Source organism: Hylobates moloch, unplaced genomic scaffold (genome assembly GCF_009828535.3).
Source record: "Hylobates moloch isolate HMO894 unplaced genomic scaffold, HMol_V3 SCAFFOLD_22, whole genome shotgun sequence".
Classification (NCBI taxonomy): domain Eukaryota; kingdom Metazoa; phylum Chordata; class Mammalia; order Primates; family Hylobatidae; genus Hylobates; species Hylobates moloch.
This window is the reverse complement of record NW_026652297.1, coordinates 46,021,764-46,026,277: the sequence shown is the minus strand read 5'-3', so window position 1 is coordinate 46,026,277 and position 4,514 is coordinate 46,021,764. Positions and strand designations below refer to the sequence as shown.

The following is a 4,514-nucleotide window of genomic DNA, read 5'->3' as shown; positions in this document are numbered from 1 at the left end:
CTGTAAGTATGCAGAAAAGTTAAAAGAATTTTACAATGAAAACTCATAAACCCACTGCCAGGATTTCACCATAAGCAGTTTACTGCATGTGTTTCAATATGCATTTTTCCATTATCCATCCATTTCAAAGTAAAATAAGACATCAGCGCATATGTAAACATGCATATTATTGAGTTCAATATTTATTTTTAAGTATATTTCTTTTTCTTCAGAAAATTGTAGGTTCACCACTATACAATCTGCTGGTAATTCCAGCTATTTGGGGTGACTTCATCACACACACGCACATACACACACACACATGTATACATGTATATGTGTATATATATATTTCATTTAGTGTAAACTTTAGATACAACGAAATGTTCAAATCTTAAGTGTACATTTTGAAAAATGCATTCTTTTATGTAATGCAAACCCATATCAAGTGATAAAACATCACCGTCACTTCAGAAATTTTCTTTATGCTCTCCCTAGTCAATTATTTGTTTGTTTGTTTGTTTTTCAGAGACAGGGTCTTGCTCTGTTACCCAAGCTGGAATGTAGTGGTGTGATCACAGCACACTGCAGCCTCAAACTCCTGGGCTCACGCAATCCTCCTGCCTCAGCCTCCCAGGTAGCTGGGACTCTGGTGCACACCACTGCACCTGGCTGTCCCAAGTCAATTCTTAACTTTACCCTTTCAGACATAACGACTATTCTGATTTTTTCCATCGTAGATTAGATTTGCCTGTTGTAGAATTTCCCGTAGGTGGAGTTGTACAGCATGCATGCTTGTGTGCGAGGTTCCTTTCAGTTAGCCTAAGAGTTTTGAGAGGCATCCATGCTGCTTAATGTATCAGTAGCTCATTCTTTTTTAATGAAGGGTAATTTTGTAAACCACGGTTCGTTTATTCCAGCCTCCTATTTATACTCGGGATTTGACTATTAAGAACAAAGCTGCTATAAGCATTCTTATGTCAGTGTTTGCATAAACATGTTTTTATTTCTCATTGTTGAGCCACAGCATAGGTGTATGTTTCACATGTTTTTGAAGGGGTGTATTAATCCATTCTCACACTGCTGTAAAGAACTACCTGAAGGCCGGGCATGGTAGTTTACGCCTGTAATCCTAGCACTTTCGGAGGCCGAGGTGGGTGGCTCATCTGAGGTCAGCAGTTCAAGACAAGCCTGGCCAATGTGGCAAGACCCTGTCTCTACTAAAAATACAAAAATTAGCTGGGCATGGTGGTGGGTGCCTGTAATCCAGCTACTTGGGGGGCTGAGGCAAGAGAATTGCTTGAACCCGGGAGGCGGAGGTTACAGTGAATGGAGATAGCGCTGTTGCACTCCAGCCTGGGCAACAGAGTGAGACTCCACCTCAAAAAAAAAAAAAAAAGACAAAAAGATAACTACTTGAGACTGGGTAATTTATAAAGAAAAGAGGTTTAATTGGCTGGGTGCGGTGGCTCACGCCTGTAATCCCAGCACTTTGGGAGGCCGAGGCAGGTGGATCATGAGGTCAGGAGATTGAGACCATCCTGGCTAACACGGTGAAACCCCGTCTCTACTAAAAAATACAAAAAATTAGCCGGGTGAGGTGGTGGGCGCCTGTAGTCCCAGCTATGCAGGAGGCTGAGGCAGGAGAATGGTGTGAACCCCAGGGGGCAGAGCCTGCAGTGAGCCGAGATCGCGCCACTGCACTCCAGCCTGGGTGAAAGAGCGAGACTCCGTCTCAAAAAAAAAAAAAAAAGAGGTTTAATTGACTCGCAGTCTCTGCATGGCTGGGGAAGCTTCCGGAAACTTACAATCATGGCAGAACATGAAGGAGAAGCAAGGCACATCTTACATGGTAGCAGGAGAGAGAGAGAGAGAGAAAAACCCCCTCGGATCTCGTGAGAACTCACTATCACGAGAACAGCATGGGGGAAACTGCCTACATCCAATCACCTTCCACCAGGTCCCTCCCTTGACATGTGGGGATTACAATTTCAGATGAGAGTTGAGTGGGGACACAGAGCTAAACCGTATCAAGGGGTTTCACCATTTTACTTTCCCACGAACAATACAAGAGTTCCAGTTTTCCCACATTGTCGCCAACATTTAGTGTTGTAAGCGTTTTAAATTTTGGCTATTGAATTTTAGCATGGAGTGGTATCTCATTTGGTTTAAATTTGCTTTTCCCTGATGACTAATGATATTGAGCACTTTCTCATGTGTTTATTGCCATTCATACAGAGTTAGGAAATCTGTTCAACTCTTTTACCCATATTTTAAGTTGGGTTGTTTGTCTTTTTTTTTTATTATACTTTAAGTTTTAGGGTACATGTTCACAATGTGCAGGTTTGTTACATATGTATACATGTGCCATGTTGGTGTGCTGCACCCATTAACTTGTCATTTAACATTAGGTGTATCTACTAATGCTATCCCTCCCTCCTCCCCCCACCCCACAACAGGCCCCAGTATGTGATGTTCCCCTTCCTGTGTCCATGTGTTCTCATTGTCAATTCCCACCTATGAGTGAGAACATGTGGTGTTTGGTTTTTTGTCCTTGTGATAGTTGGCTGAGAATGATGGTTTCCAGCTTCATCCATGTCCCTACAAAGGACATGAACTCATCATTTTTTATGGCCACATAGTATTCCATGGTGTGTATGTGCCACATTTTCTTAATCCAGTCTATCATTGTTGGACATTTGGGTTGGTTCCAAGTCTTTGCTATTGTGAATAGTGCCGCAATAAACATACGTGTGCATGTGTCTTTATAGCAGCATGATTTATAATCCTTTGGGTATATAAACAGTAATGGGATGGCTGGGTCAAATGGTATTTCTAGTTCTAGATCCCTGAGGAATCACCACGCTGTCTTCCACAATGGTTGAACTAGTTTACAGTCCCACCAACAGTGTAAAAGTGTTCCTGTTTCTCCACATCCTCTCCAGCACCTGTTGTTTCCTGACTTTTTAATGATCGCCATTCTGACTGGTGTGAGATGGTGTCTCATTGTGGTTTTGATTTGCATTTATCTGATGGCCAGTGATGATGAGCATTTTTTCATGTGTCTCTTGGCTGCATAAATGTCTTCTTTTGAGAAGTGTCTGTTCATATCCTTTGCCCACCTGTTGATGGGCTTGTTTGTTTTTTTCTTGTAAATTTGTTTGAGTTCATTGTAGATTCTGGATATTAGCCCTTTGTCAGATGAGTAGATTGCAAAAATTTTCTCTCATTCTGTAGGTTGCCTGTTCACTCTGATGGTAGTTTCTTTTGCTGTGCAGAAGCTCTTTAGTTTAATTAGATCCTATTTGTCAATTTTGGCTTTTGTTGCCATTGCTTTTGGTGTTTTAGACATGAAGTCCTTGCCCATGCCTATGTCCTGAATGGTATTGCCTAGGTTTTCTTCTAGGGTTTTTATGGTTTTAAGTCTAACAGTTGAGTCTTTAATCCATCTTGAATTAATTTTTGTGTAAGGTGTAAGGAAGGGATCCAGTTTCAGCTTTCTACATATGGCTAGCCAATTTTCCCAGCACCATTTATTAAATAGGGAATCCTTTCCCCATTGCTTGTTTTTGTCAGGTTTGTCAAAGATCAGATAGTTGTAGATATGTGGCATTATTTCTGAGGGCTCTGTTCTGTTCCATTGGTCTATATCTCTGTTTTGGTACCAGTACCATGCTGTTTTGGTTCCTGTAGCCTTGTAGTATAGTTTGAAGTCAGGTAGGGTGATGTCTCCAGCTTTGTTCTTTTGGCTTAGGATTGACTTGGCGATGCGGGCTCTTTTTTGGTTCCATATGAACTTTAAAGTAGTTTTTTCCAATTCTGTGAAGAAAGTCATTGGTAGCTTGATGGGGATGGCATTGAATCTGTAAATTGCCTTGGGCAGTATGGCCATTTTCACGATATTGATTCTTCCAACCCATGAGCATGGAATGTTCTTCCATTTGTTTGTATCCTCTTTTATTTCATTGAGCAGTGATTTGTAGTTCTCCTTGAAGAGGTCCTTCACATCCCTTGTAAGTTGGATTCCTAGGTATTTTATTCTCTTTGAAGCAATTGTGAATGGGAGTTCACTCATGATTTGCCTCTCTGTTTGTCTGTTATTGGTGTATAAGAATGCTAGTGATTTTTGTACATTGATTTTGTATCCTGAGACTTTGCTGAAGTTGCTTATCAGCTTCAGGAGATATTGGGCTGAGACGATGGGGTTTTCTAAATATACAATCATGTCATCTGCAAACGGGGACAATTTGACTTCCTCTTTTCCTAATTGAATACCCCTTATTTCCTTCTCCTGCCTGATTTCCCTGGCCAGAACTTCCAACACTATGTTGAATAGGAGTGGTGAGAGAGGGCATCCTTGTCTAGTGCCAGTTTTCAAGAGAAATGCTTCCAGTTTTTGCGCATTCAGTATGATATTGGCTGTGGGTTTGTCATAGATAGCTCTTATTATTTTGAGATACATCCCATCAATACCTAATTTATTGAGAATTTTTAGCATGAAGCGTTGTTGAATTTTGTCAAAGGCCTTTTCTGCA

At 41.0% G+C, this 4,514-nt stretch overlaps 1 non-coding gene across 1 annotated transcript; it reads right to left on the bottom strand.

Annotated features, from left to right (window-relative positions):
- Nucleotides 1-206: 206 nt before the first annotated feature.
- On the bottom strand, nucleotides 207-279 carry LOC116462171 (small nucleolar RNA SNORD65). Its single transcript, XR_004246267.1, has one exon. It is a non-coding gene; the product is annotated as a small nucleolar RNA SNORD65 (small nucleolar RNA).
- Between the last annotated feature and the right edge of the window lie 4,235 nt (nucleotides 280-4,514).